A 14,376-nucleotide genomic window follows, 5' to 3' on the forward strand; every position below is an offset into this window, starting at 1 on the left:
ACGAGAGAGATACTCTGTAAAACTATTCCCATCCACCATCCACATGTGAGTTAGCGTGTGTGCACAACTGAGTGATGTTATGTATGTGAGTTCATACACACTGTGTGTTGAAAACATAAAAAAGAAATATCATTAGTCAGAAAGGAACAACAAAGATGAACTCATGTAAATTAGTTATGAATCTTAAACCATACTGTGTGTAGCTTTGTACCTTCCCTGGAACTCATTTTGGAGACCAGTGGGCCTTGAATCACAGAAATCCATCTGCCTCTGCCTCCCAATTGCTGGGCATAAAGGCATGCACCACCACCTCCTGGCCAAATATTTATTATATAAACGAAAAAGGCCATCCTCTCTGTAGCTTGGAGACATCCTTTTCTTCCTCTCTGCCACCTAGGATTCAGGTAGAGCTTCATTGCTGACAAGTGACCTCCCTCTGTTTCACCCTGCTCTGAGTTCTCATCCTGAGTAGACTATTTAATTCAATTGACACTTCAGCTGCTGTCCACTTGGTTGTCATCCAATGATCCTATCAGCTCTCATAAAGACTATAGCTCTAGAATGCCTTGAAAAGAAACACACACACACACACACACACACACACACACACACACACACACAAGCACACTAGTTCTTTTGTAAGAGTCCAAGGACTGCTCTCCATCCCTTGGGGCTAATTTTGCATAGAGGAATATGCTCTCCCTGTCCAGACTATGTTGAGGTGGTTGGAAAACTTTTTTGTTGAAGCCTCAAATCTCCTGCCCCAACACTCAGCCTGTCATGGGTCTTTTCCACAACACTGGGCAACCAGTAAGCTCCATACTGTAAGCACCATGATGGTAGAATGTGCCAATGGAACACATAGTAAACACTGCTGCCCAAGTCCAACTGAGGTCCCTATAAGTGTGAATCAACAGCTTGTCAAAGTGAAGAGACCACCCAGGCATGCAGAGAATGGGAGGAAGAAGTCCACATGCCACCCAACAAGGTGACAAAGAGAATGACTCATTTGACCTTTGCGGGAGGCTCTGCTACTTGCAAGCTGCTATCCCCACTGTGAATACACATAAACACTGAAAAGCAAATGTGCAAAAAGCAAATGGTGCTGAACTTTGAACCTACTCCCTCAAGGGTGTTCATAGCACCTCTCTCCTCATAATGACATGCAGGTGTGTTATGTGTGACTGAACCATCTCCATCATTGGACTGCAGCTTCGGGCAGGGAATTGGATTAAATGCCAATTGATTCTCGAAAAAGACTCACTCACCTTCCCAGAAATATTGGTGCATGGACAAAAAAATAAACACTTGACTGTCATGAAATTGGTGATGTGGTTGAATGTGTGGGTGGGGGGAGGTGTAAGATTAAAATGATGAATTAAATACAAGTGGGTTGAAGGTTAAACAGGCTAATGTCACAGGAGGAAATGGTACTGGACCTAAACTTGATCCAGCAGCTTGTTCTTATCTGCTCTTTCTGTGTCTGTGGGTCACTGACCTTTTCCTCTTGGCCAAAAGTAGATAAAAGAGACTTCCAGAAAGAATCATACTATTTCTGAAACCTCCAACAACAAAAGAATCCAAGAACTTGTACTAAGAAAACAGATTCCCCGTCTTCCATTCTCTGACAATGGAAATGAGGAAACATCAGCAAGCAGAGGACCAATCCTCTCTGAGTGAGGGTAGGAGACACTAGTGGTGTGGCAGTCCTGTGGCAATAGACCGTTGCCCAAGACCCTGCATGATACCCATCTTGTATTGCACACTGGACTTCTAAGTGTCCTGACTCATTTGGTGATGGATTTACTCTTTTATAGGGAGGTGTCTCAGGTTCCCTGCATAACAGATATTTACATTATGATTGATAACAGTAATGATTACAGTTATGACATAGCTAGAAAAATAATTTTATGGTTGAATTTCACAACATGAGGAATTGTATTTAAATGGCTATGACATTAGGAAGATTAAAAATAGTAGTTCTAGACCCATTAAGTATGACAATATGGTGTTGGAAGTAGCTAATGGTCTCATTCACTATTGGCAAAGCTGAGAATTAGAAGCATAAGACAAAGCACTACTTGCTAAGGATGCATGCAAAGAGGCAGAAAGACTGGAACCAGAGCTTCAGACTATGCAGTACAGCAACAAGAAAAGCCAGAGATGGCCATTGCACAATGCTGTGGTCCCCTGAAAGACAGGCACTTAACAATAGAAGACTGAATCCTCAGCCAGATCATTTAATTTATCTGAGGCCTTGGTGTTCTCATTCTTTAAGCTCTGCATGTGTGACATGACCTGCTTATGCTCCATCCTAAGCTTTTCATACAAAGGATTTGGCTGGTGGTAGGTCCTGGATCTAGAGGCAAAATATTCCTCAAGTATCACAGAAATTCTGGGTGTGTTCTAGACTACTGGTTGTCATGGGATGCCACGTCCTGTCTCCTAAGTACTGGAGACTTCAGGAATTTATTAAAATTGCTGTTGTAGGGAAAAGTTTCTGACTAAAGAACCCACCCTGATGCTAGATCCCAGAACTAGGGAAAGAATATTCAGATCAGGGCAGAAAGAAACACAGTTAGGCTCAGTAAGATCAGAGACATCTCTGCCCCTGTCCCAGTCACAGAGTGGGACAGTATAATCATGGACCCCAAGTCAACTCCAAAACATCCTGTGTAAACCACCCTCCCTTGTCAGTTAGAAAAAAGGCTGTTCTCTCCACCTCAGTAGAGGCAGCTACTTTCCTAGACACCTCCTTCCCAAATAAATGTCTTTCTTAAAAGAGTTTTGGGTGTGAAGAACTTCATTCACTGGCATAGAGAAGATCCTTGTGGAGACATCCCTCAGTGGACAAAACAAGAGAGAGCTGAAAGGTCAGAGCAAAGAGGAGCTGAACAGAAGATCTTTGCTGAGACATAACTGAGTGGACAGAGCAATAAAGAACTAAAAAAAAGTAATGCTTTTCTCTAGAGCCACAGGACATTGCTACATTTCTACAGGGGTTTTCCCTTATTGCAGAGTGTAGCAAAAGAAGCAATATCTTAGGCCAGAGAAGCAAAGCTTTGCTAGGAAGCCCATTTAAGAGGGGCTGAGCAAAGCTCAGCTGTAGCAGCTCTAAAGCAGAAGAGCAGGATTGTTATATCCTGCAGAGAGATCATCCCCCATCAATCCTAGGCCTGAATTTCTCAAGAAGTCTAAAAAATTTCCCTACCAGTGTTAGGTTGCTTTTTTGCAATCTAGCTGTCAGAGCTGTGCTAAACAGCTCTATGTCTCCAGGAAAACTTCAGAACAGAGCTATTGGGAGCAGCTTGAGGTGTCCAAGATACCTCCCACCTCAAAGGCTGAACTGTCACCAGGTGTCCAGGACACCTTAAGGGCAGAGCTGTTGTTCTGAGCAGTTCACTGTGTGTGAGATACCTTGCCCTCCAGGGCTAAACTATCTCCTTGCAGTTCCATCCATCAGAGTTGTAGTCAGCAGCTCAAGGTGTTGCCTGACTCCCCAGGTAGTCGACACCTTTCCCTTGAATTGTTGTAACAAATTCACTTACATTGTTGGTGTCAAATCCCAGGACCAAACCCACAGAGTTGCAAACCATTTACTTACAGCTAGTGGGTCATCAGTTCAGCAGAGGCAGGAAGTTTAGATGATGAAAGTTGAAGCTGCATGAGCTCTCTTAGTACGCTTGCTGAAAAAACTGTTTAAGAATTTCACTAGTGTCTACTCCAAAGGTGTGTACCCTCTAGGATCTCTGAAGATGTTTCTCCTGTCTTCAAAAATAAATTCTCAATGATGGTACCTGTCAAAATGAAGACTAAAATAACATCATGAACAGTTTTGAGGATGGGACTCAACATCATGGCAGATTTATAAACTCCCCAAGGGTATATCTATGTGTCACTAAAGTAAGTACACTGGCAGAACTATAAAGTTCAAAGTGGTGCTCCCAATTTTCACCAAGGTATACACTGCTCTACCCACCCACAGACACCTGTTTGCAGGGAACTAGGGAGATACACATGCACAAACATATCAAAAATACACAACACATTTGCATGTATGTGAGAGACAGACAGACAAAGAAAGAGATACTTAGAGAGAGAGAAAGAGAGAGCAAGAGTGAAAGAACTCTATCAATTTGATGCTTAACAAATGCATGCAGGTGTGTCCTCTCAGAGAGAAACAAAGGGAGCAGGGATCTGTCTCAGTCCCTGTATCCACACATTTAGATATGTGACAAGGCCTCTCCAACTGCTGCTTGGAGAACCAAACAAACAAGGCCTATCCAAGCAAGTATCAAAACAATCAACACAAACTCACAGCAACTAACATCTCACAATAGCCAGCACTTGATAGAATGCATGCTGGGGACTCACATGCTACTGCCTCAATCCATGAATACTATGACTCCTGCTATAGGCTCTGTTTTTGTTTCTTTTTAGGGGAAGCAGAATAGTCTTTGTCCTCATGTCATTCCAGTCCACATTTGAGGTTCTTCTACCTTTGGAAAGATTCAGAGACACAATTTTGGACAAAAGCATACTGTGGAGATGCAGCCTACCAGGAACACAGTACTTATATAAAATGAATTAATGATGGCAGAGTGGGTCTGAGATTGAAACCACAGGGTTTGAAAGAATGAAAACCTATTCTTCATGCTCTCTTCTGTGACAAAAATCAGGTTGCTCACAGCAAATTTCTTTCAATGGTCACTTTCTGTAGCTGACTGGTCAGTGTTGGAACCTTCTGCTTCACCTACATCTTGTTGAGGAAGGTTTAGTGGGAGGGTGGCTCCATGGTGCTACTTGTGGGTAAATGTTCACAAATTAACTTGCAGTATGACAAGGCAAAGAGGACGGACAGACTACTCTGAGTCCTAAATAAATGCTTGAGAAAGTTTGTTTACAAATGAATCAGTGACACCCCAAATTATTTTGTCCCAGCTTCTGATGCCCCCTCTGGGGAAGTCAGCTATCTACTCTATTTGAAGGGAAGTGGCTATCTCATCTATCTGGTTCTCTCTGTCATTATAGCATATGTTCCTAGTAGCCAAGGAGAGAGAGTCATGAGTAAATCGCCATAGTTACAATCATGTCTGTCATTTAGAAGTTGCTCAATTATCTACACAGTTCACTCTAGCCATATAACTATTGATGGAGAAGATATATAAGAGCAGAACATGATCACCGGACTCAACATGTCATTTCACTGACAACGTAGGACACACAGAACAGCTGGGAAGTACCTAAAGTTAGCCAGGGTGGTTGAAGTACTGTGATGTCCTGTCTTGAAATTGGCACACCTCATTAATCCCTCCTGCTTTAAATGTTGGTCTCATGTTCATTCCTCAATGCCTATCCTCCAAAAGGAACAAAAGCCGAAAGTTCCCAGCATAAAGCTTTGTCCTTTCCAGTTCCTGACCTTAGAGACAGAACAATTAATTTCTTGGAATCCTTGAATTTCAAGAGTCATGACACACAGGGATGTTCTGTTGGTTCCCAGAGACTCCAGCTTTCTGTGACCCATTATTGAAAGATTCAGTTCAAGCCCACTTCCTCCAAGAAGCTTCCCTTTTCCTGCACAGAACTCATTACACAATTATCTTGACCATTTCATTCTTGATGTTTTACTCTGAGGCTGAAGGTCAGCTTTCTTCTGTCACTCTCTTGTCTCTCTACCCTTTCCATTCTCTTTCTGAATTAGACTCTTCAGTATGCCAACATGTTCACCAGTAAATGGTGAAGACATTGAATAAACTTCCCAAGGGCAGTTGGTGTTGCCATAATGTAGGTGACATCACAGATGTTGCCAGGGATCTCCAGGATACAATAGAATGTCCAGGGAAGAGCTGCAGATGTCATGGGAACTTACATTGCTTCCCTGATAATGCTCTTTCCTCATAATACACTACAAGTCAAGCTGACCTTTGCAGGAGCCTCTGCTGGGAAACAAGGGAAGCCCTTCAGCATCCCCTTCATCCAAAGCCAGAGATCTCTCACCAATCAATTGGACATCCCTTGTTGTTTTACATGTGTGGAACTGAAGCTTTATCTCCTACTGAAATATTATGTACACAAGGTAAAGATATCATAGAAATTTATATATGCTACAGTTCTTCATAATTTCCTGCATCTCCTTATCTCATTAATCAGAAGATATTATAGACTTAATGCTGACTTAGAAGGACACTTTTAAAACATTTTCCTGTTAAAGAGTCTACAGGAAGCAGCTAGTCAGAGTTATGCTAGAGAAAGAGGCTGTCACAGCCTAGGAACAAGTACTCATAGGAGTGTGATATGGTCATGCAGCTCAGTGTGACTAAAATCTGTGTCATCAGCATGTGTGTAGTGGTTGTTGTACTCACTGTTGAGTAGCTCCATGTGTTCTGCTGTTACTGGGTAGTAAAGGTGTCCAGACAGCTGGAGTCTTCCACAGAGAACATGAGTTTCCTATAGAGCAAAGGATATTCAGAAAAATCCTTTGCAAGGCCCTTCATATATTGGAACATAGACAAAATGGTTCCACTGGACACTCCAGATGAATTGTTCTTAATTTGTCCAATGCTCTGACCCTTTAAATTGTATTAACAGTAGTTACACCTATTGTGATGAACCCTAATTGTTTCATTGCTTCCTAACTTTAAGTTTGCTACTGTTATGAATCATAATTCAAATATTTGATATGCAGGATATCTGATATGTAACCCCCAATGAGATGGTGGCCCACAGGTTGAGTACCACACTCCTGAATGCAGACAGAAATCTCCACAAATCCTGACAGTGATGCGTGGGCAGTGTGACTCTTAATTTTTATTATCAGTTTGAATTAAACTGGTCACCTGGGAGGAGGGACACTCTATGAGAAATTATATAAATCAAATTTACTTTGAACATGTCTCTGTTGGATTTTGTTAATTGTTAATTGAGATAAGACTCCCTAAAGTGGGCAAAATCTCTTCATTGTCTGCAACCTGTACTGTGTAAATATGAAGAACCTAGAGCATAAGCATAAATAAACAGGCAACATGGGTACAGTTGTTGGTCTCTGCTCTTGGCTGTAGATGTGATATGATTAGCTGAGCTCCTACCTTGATTTCCCCAAAATGGAACTATTACCTGGAATTTTGTGCTATGATCAATTTTTCCCATTCTAAGTTGCTGTGCCTGATATCTCAATGTAATAAAGATGTTAAGAAAGCACTCTATGACAGAGAGGTTTTCACAAGTCAGTGAAATGTGTATTTCATGAAATGCTCAATAGCACCATATCTGTCTCAGAAGAAGAGATCCTACTTGTTAGTTATTTGGCAGCACACCTTACCCTGTGAAGAAATATCACAAAACACAACAGAATCCACTAATAAGAGTTTTATTAAGACAGTAAAGAGAGACAGATGTGAGAGGCCTGTGGACAACACACATGAATAAAGAAGGAGTTGGGAACATGGTGCCAACTTATAAATTTTGATTTTCTCCTTAACAGGCCCTTTTGAGCTACATCCAAAGCTATCCAAGGAGAATGAGGTCTTGGGCTAGGAACTGAAATAATAACAGGTACAGGTTTTGAATGGAGGTCTGAGGAACAGACTGCAAAACAAGGGCAGGACACCAGGCACAACCAGGAAATTCTTGGTTATGTCTTTGGCAGTTTAGCCTCTCTGCATGTCAGTTTCTTCTACCTAGAGAAAGATGGATTGGGATACACCATGGAGATGGTTCTTGTCAAAAGGCAAGACATATAAAATCACTTACTGTATAACTGGGATTTGGTTTGTTTGCATGATTTTTTTTGGGGTGGGGTGGGGTTTGATGAGCTACCATTTATGTGAGCTAAGCTGCACATCTCTTTCTGGTGAACATCTCTTTCTGGGAACAGAGGAATCAGATCCTAAACTTACAAAAAAATGCTGAAAATGATGCTTTAGAGCAGAGAATCACTTCTCTTGGTTGAAAAAATATTAACATTTCGCTTCATGACTCTTACCAAATACTGTGCATGGCTCCTGTCCTTTGTCATTTGGAATGACTCACTAGCTAGCTATTCTTTATTGATTAACCACTTTCAGATACTAAAAGCAAAAAGATGGAGAGGGAAGGTAGAAATCACCATATTTGATCCTAAATATGGAGTTGTGTTTGCCTCTTCCAATTTCAGAAATCTAATCCTTATCTTGCTTCTCTAATAATAAATAAATGCTAGCAGTGCCCATTGGTGTATTTTAATAGAAACACATAAACTATTTTGGTGACTTACTTGAACTCATGTAATGTATATTGAATCCAGCTATTTTCTTCATATCTTGCTATTCTTATTTGGAAGATTTGTTTGGTTGAGTCAAGTTAACCACGCCAATTGATTTCATTTTATATATTAGCTACATATTACCTGGTACTCCCTACTTCTACTCCCCTGCACTTCCTGTATCACACACACCCCAATCTGATCTCCTCCAGGGCAAGGACTCCCCTGGGATTCAGCTCAGCTTGGTAGATTCAATCAAGGCAGGTCCAGTCTTCTCCTCCCTTCACCTAGGCTGAGCAAAGTTGTGAGTTGCAGTCTGATTATCATTTGCTTTACATCAAGTATCCCCTTATGAGTGAGCACATACATATACCCAAGAAATACTCAATCATACCACAAGGGCACATGCTCAGCTATGTTTGTAGCAGCATTGTTTGTGATAGCCAGAACCTGGAAACAACCTAGATGCCCTTCAACTGAATAATGGATAAATAAAATGTGGTACTTATACACAGTGGAGTACTACTCAGCAGAGAAATACAATGACATCATGCGGTTTTCAGGGAATTGGATGGAATTAGAAAAAACATCCTGATGTAAGTAACACAGACTCAGAAAGAAAACCATGTTTTTCTAATTTCTTCGTGTTCAATTGTACATTTTGGATAATAGACCTTTATCAGGTGAGAATTTTTGTTTTATTTCATTTCCTGTGTTCAGTATGGATATTTTTAAATTTAGACCTTGATCATTTGAGAATTTTTGTTTATCTGATTTCTTGGGCCATATGTATATGTTTGTATATCAGTCCTTCATCAGATGAGAATTTCTTTTATCCCATTTTTGTGTTAAATATATATATATATATATTTGATATTTATATTTATCAGATGAGAATTTTTCTTTTCTGGTTTTTGTTTTCTTATGTTTAATATGTATATATTGTTAATTAGATTTTTATCATGTTTGAATTTTTGTTTTATTTATCTGATTTCTGTTGTTTAATAGATGTATTTTGTATATGAGAACTTTACATGTGAAATTTTTGTTTATTATAGTTTATTGGGTTCAATAAAAATATGTTGGATATTAGACCTTTATCAGGTGACAATTTATGTTTTATAATTCTTTCTTGTATTCTGATTTATATATCTGATTTATTGTATTATATGTATAGTTTGGATAATGGTGCAAAGTTTTGTCTTATATAATTTCTTGTGTTCAATAAGTATATTCGTGATATTTTTGAGAATACTTGTTTTATTTATGTAATTATTATCCATAGGTATATTTGTGACATTAGGCTGGTATCATCACGGCACTGTAGATGTATCCAGGCCAGTTTCACCCCTGACCCATGAGGGAGAGCCAGGCCGATTTTATTCCTGACAATGGAGGGAGATTCAGGCCAATTTCATCCTGGACATTGGAGGGGGAGCTAGACAGTATTCATCCTGGAAACTAGAGGGGGATCTAGGCCTATTTCATCCAGACACTGGAAGGGGAGCCAGGCTGATAATACCCGCACTAGAGGGACACAGGCCAAATTCATCAGGGCACTGTAGGGGTATCCAGGCCGATTTCATCCATGACACTGTAGGGGGAGCCAGGCCGGTTTAATGAGGGCACTGGAGGGGGCGACAGGCCGATTTCATCCCTGACAAAGGAGGTTGAGCCAGGCCAATTTCATCCCTGACATTGCAGGGGGAGCCTGGCCAATTTCATCAGGGCACTGGCAGGGGAGATAGGCCTATTTCATCTCTGACAAAAAGGGGGAGCCAGGCCGATTTCATCCCGGACACTGGAGGGGGAACAAGGCAGCTTTCTTCAGGGCACTGGAGGGGGAGCCAGGCCAATTTCATCCGTGATATTTCAAGGGGACCAAGTGGATTTCATCACGGTACTGTAGATGTATCCAAGCCTCTTTTACCACTGACACTTGAGGGTGAGCCAGGCCGATTTCATTCCTGACACTGGAGAAGGAGTCAGGCCGATTTCATCATGCACACTGGAGGGGGAGCCAGACTGAATTCAACTGGGAAATTGGAGGGGGAGCTAGGCCGATTTCATCAGGGCACTTGAGGGTTAGCCAGAAACATTACAACAGGGCACTGGAGGGAGAGCCAGGCCAATTTCATCTGAGTCCTAGAAGGGGAACCAGGCCGATTTCATCAGGTCCCTGGAGGGGGAGCTTGGCAGATTTAAGCAGGGCACTGGATGGGGAGCCAAGCCGATTACATCAGGGCACTGGAGGCTGACCCAAGCCGATTTCAACCCTGACACTGGAGAGGGAGACAGGCCGATATCATCCCAGACACTGGAGGGTCAGCCAGTCTGATTTCATCCCCCACACTGGAGAGGGAGCCACTCCAATTTTATCCAGACACCAGAGCTGAACCCAGGCTGCTTTTATACCCACACTACAGGAGGAAAAGGCCGATTTCTTCAGGGCACTGGATGGGCAGCCAGATTGATTTCATCCTGTACAATGATGGGAGAGCCAGGCCCATTGCATCCCAGATACTGGTGGGGGAGCCAGGGTGATTTCATCCTGGACACTGGATGGGGAGCCAGACTGATTTCATCCTGGACACTGGAGGGTGAGCCAGGTTGATTTCCTCCTGGACACTGGAGGGGGAGCCAGGCCAATTTCATCCTAGACACTGGATATATAGCCAGGCTGATTTCATTAGGGCACTGGAGGGGGACCCATGCTTATTTCATCAGGGCACTGGAGGTGGAGCCAGGCTGGTTTAACCTGAGCACTAGAAGGGAAGTGAAGCCGATTTCATCATGGCACAGGAGGGGGAGCCAGGACGATTTCATGGACACTGGAGGAGGACCCAGGCCGAAATCTTCCACGACACTTCAGGGGGAACCAGGCCAATTTCATACCGGACTGTGGATACCAATGTCCAGTTTGTCCTTAGAGGTATTTTTGATATAATCTTAATTGGTTTGGTCTTGCTCCCCTCTTTTTCAGTACCTCTTTGAAGAAGAAGAAATGCGTTTGATTATATATTCTTTATTTGTTAGTTTTTATTGTGTTGCCCCCTCTCTCCCATCCTCTCCTCCAGATTGTCCAGTGTCCAGGATGCAATCGGCCTGGCTTCCCCCTCTTTGTCAAGAATGAAATAGGCCTATCTCCCTTGCCAGTGCCATGACGGAATGGCCAGTCTCTCCCTGCAGTGTCAGGGATGAAATCGGCCCTGGCTCAACCTCCTTTGTCAGGGATGTAATTGGCCTATCGCCCCCTCCAGTGACCTGATGAAATCTGCCTGGTTTCCGCTCCAGTGTCCATGCTTGGAAATCAGCCTGAGTCCCCCTCCAGTGCCCTAATTAAATTGGCCTGGCTTCTCTAAAGTGTCATGCATGAAATAGGGCCTGGATACCCATACAGTGCCCTGATGAAATGGGCCTATGTCACCTTGTGTGGGTATTATCAGCCTGGCTCCCCCTCCAGAGTCTGGATGAAATCGGCCTAGCTCCCCTCAAGTCCAGGATGAATTCAGTCTGGCTCCCCATCCATGATGTCAAGGATGAAATCGGACTGACTCTCCCTCCAGTGTCATGAAGAAATCAGCCTGGCTCTCCCTCAAGTGTAAGAGGTGAATTTGGCCTGGATACACCTACTGTGCCCCGATGGAATCAGCCTGGGTCCCCTTGCAGAGTCAGTGATGAAATCTGCCTGGTTCCTCCTCTTTGTCAGAGATGAAATAGGCATATCTCCCCCGCCAGTGCCCTGATGAAATTGGCCAGGCTCCCCCTGCAGTGTCAGGGATGAAATCGGCCTGGCTCAACCTCCTTTGTCAGGGATGAAATCAGCCCGGCTCCCCCTCCATTGTCTGGATGAAATTGGCCTGTATCCCCCTCCAGTGTCAGGAGGAAATCAACCTGGCTCACCCTCCAATGTTACAGGATGAAATCACCCTGGCTCCCCATCCAGTGTCCAGGATGAAATCACCCTGGCTCTCCACCAGTATCTGGGATGCAATCGGCCTGGCTCTCCCATCATTGGACAGGATGAAATCAATCTGGCTGCCCCTCCAATGTCGTGAAGAAATTGGCATGTTTCCTCCTGCAGTGCAGGTATAAAAGCAGCCTGGGTTCAGCTCCAGTGTCTGGATAAATCAGACTGGCTCCCTCTCCACTGTGCAGGATGAAATCAGACTGGCTCCCCCTCCAGTGCCCTGATGTAATTAGCCTGGCTCCCCCTCCAGCATCAGGGATGAAATAGGCCTGGATCCCCCTCCAGTGCCCTGATTAAATTCGCCTGGTTCCCCCTCCAGCATCAGAGATGAAATCGGCTTGGGTCACCCTCCAGTGCCGTGATGAAATTGCCTTGGCTCCCCATCCAGTGCCCTGTTGAAATCTGCCCGGGTACCCCTCCAGTGCCCTGTTGAAATCTGCCAAGCTCCCCTCCCAGGGACCTGATGAAATCGGCCTGGTTCCCCTTCTAGGACTCAGATGAATTTGGTCTGACTCCCACTCTTGCCCTGATGAATTGGCCTGGCTCTCCCTCCAATGCCCTGTTGAAATGTGTCCGCTAACCTCAAGTGCCCTGATGAAATTGGCATAGCTCCCCCTCTGATTTCCCAGTTGAATTCAGACTGGCTACCCCTCCAGGGTCCAGGATGAAATCGGCCTGCTTACCCCTCCACTGTCAGGAATGAAATCGGTTTGGCTCTCCCTCAAGTGTCAGTGGTGAAATAGGCTTGGATATATCTACAGTGCCATGATGAAATTTGCCTGGGTCCCCTTGAAATATCAGGGATGAAATTGGCCTGGCTCCCCCTGCATTGCCCTGTTGAAATCTGTCTGGCTACCCCACAAGTGCCCTGATGAAATCAGCCTGGCTTCCTTCTACTGCTCAGATGAAATCGGCCTAGCTCCCATTCTTGTCCTAATGAATTTGGCCTGCTTCCACTCTTTGCCCTGATGAAATCTGCTTGGCTCCTCCTCCAGTGCCCTAATGAAATAAGCATGGGTCCCCCTCCAGTGCCCTAATGAAACCAGCTTGGCTACATGTCCAGTGTCCAGGATGAAATTGGCCTTGCTCCCCCTCCAGTACCCTGAAGAAAGCTTCCTGGTTCCCCCTACAGTGTCCAGGATGAAATCGGTCTGGCTCCCCCTCTTTGCCAAAGATGAAATAGGCCACTCCACTGCAGTCCGATGAAATCACTGTCTCCCCCGCAGTGCAGGATGATCTGCTCATCCTTTGCTGATGGCTGCCCAGTGCCCTGATGAAATCAGCCTGTCTCCCCCTGCAGTGTCAGGGATGAAATCGGCCTGGCTCAACCTCCTTTGTCAGGATGAAATCGGCCTGTGCCCCCTCAGTGCCCTGATGAAATCAGCCTGGCTCCCGCTCCAGTGTCCATGCTGAAATTGGCCTGAGTCCCCCTCCAGTGCCTAATTAAATCGGCCTGGTACCCCCTACAGTGTCATGGATGAAATCGGCCTGGATACCCCTACAGTACACTGATGAAATCGGCCTGTGTCCCTCTAATGCAGGTATTATCTGCCTGGTTCCCCCTCCAGCATCTGGATGAAATTGGCCTAGCTCCCCCTTCAGTTTCCAGGATGAATTCATTCTGGTCCTCCTCCAATGTCCAGGATGAAATCAACCTGAATTCCCTCCAGTGTCATGGATGAAATCGGCCTGGCTCACCCTCAAGTGTCAGGGGTGAAATTGGCCTGGATACACCTACTGTGCCCTGATGAAATCGGCCTGGATTCCTTTCAAGTGCTTGGATGTAATCAGCCAGGCTCTTACTCTAGCCCTGATGAAATCTGCCTTGCTCCTAACTTGCCCTGATGACCTGCCTGGCATTCAAGTTTGCCCTGATCAAATCGGCCTAGCTCACCTCTAGTGTCCTGATGAAATAAGCCTGTTTTGTCCTGCATTGTGGATATAAAATCTGACTGGCCCACTCCTGTGTCAGGGATAAAATAGGGCTCGGTACCTCTGGAGTGCCCTGATATAATCGGCCTGGTACCCACAGTAATGTGGGTATAGAATCAACCTTGCTCACCATCCATGGTCGAGAGGATATTGGCATAGCTCCCCCGCCAGTGTGCTGGATGAAATTGGCTTGCTTCTCCCTCCCTTGGCCACAGATGAATTCAGCTGGCTCTCC

The 14,376-nt window shown here is 44.4% G+C and overlaps 1 long non-coding RNA gene across 1 annotated transcript; it reads right to left on the bottom strand.

Annotated features, from left to right (window-relative positions):
• Positions 1 to 3,725: 3,725 nt before the first annotated feature.
• On the bottom strand, positions 3,726 to 6,405 carry LOC118575665. Its single transcript, XR_004943876.1, has 3 exons — positions 6,363 to 6,405; positions 4,375 to 4,499; positions 3,726 to 3,797 (listed from the first exon to the last, which is right to left on the bottom strand). It is a non-coding gene; the product is annotated as an uncharacterized LOC118575665 (long non-coding RNA).
• Positions 6,406 to 14,376: the final 7,971 nt, after the last annotated feature.

The sequence above is a fragment of the Onychomys torridus genome, unplaced genomic scaffold (genome assembly GCF_903995425.1).
Source record: "Onychomys torridus unplaced genomic scaffold, mOncTor1.1, whole genome shotgun sequence".
Lineage (NCBI taxonomy): Eukaryota > Metazoa > Chordata > Mammalia > Rodentia > Cricetidae > Onychomys > Onychomys torridus.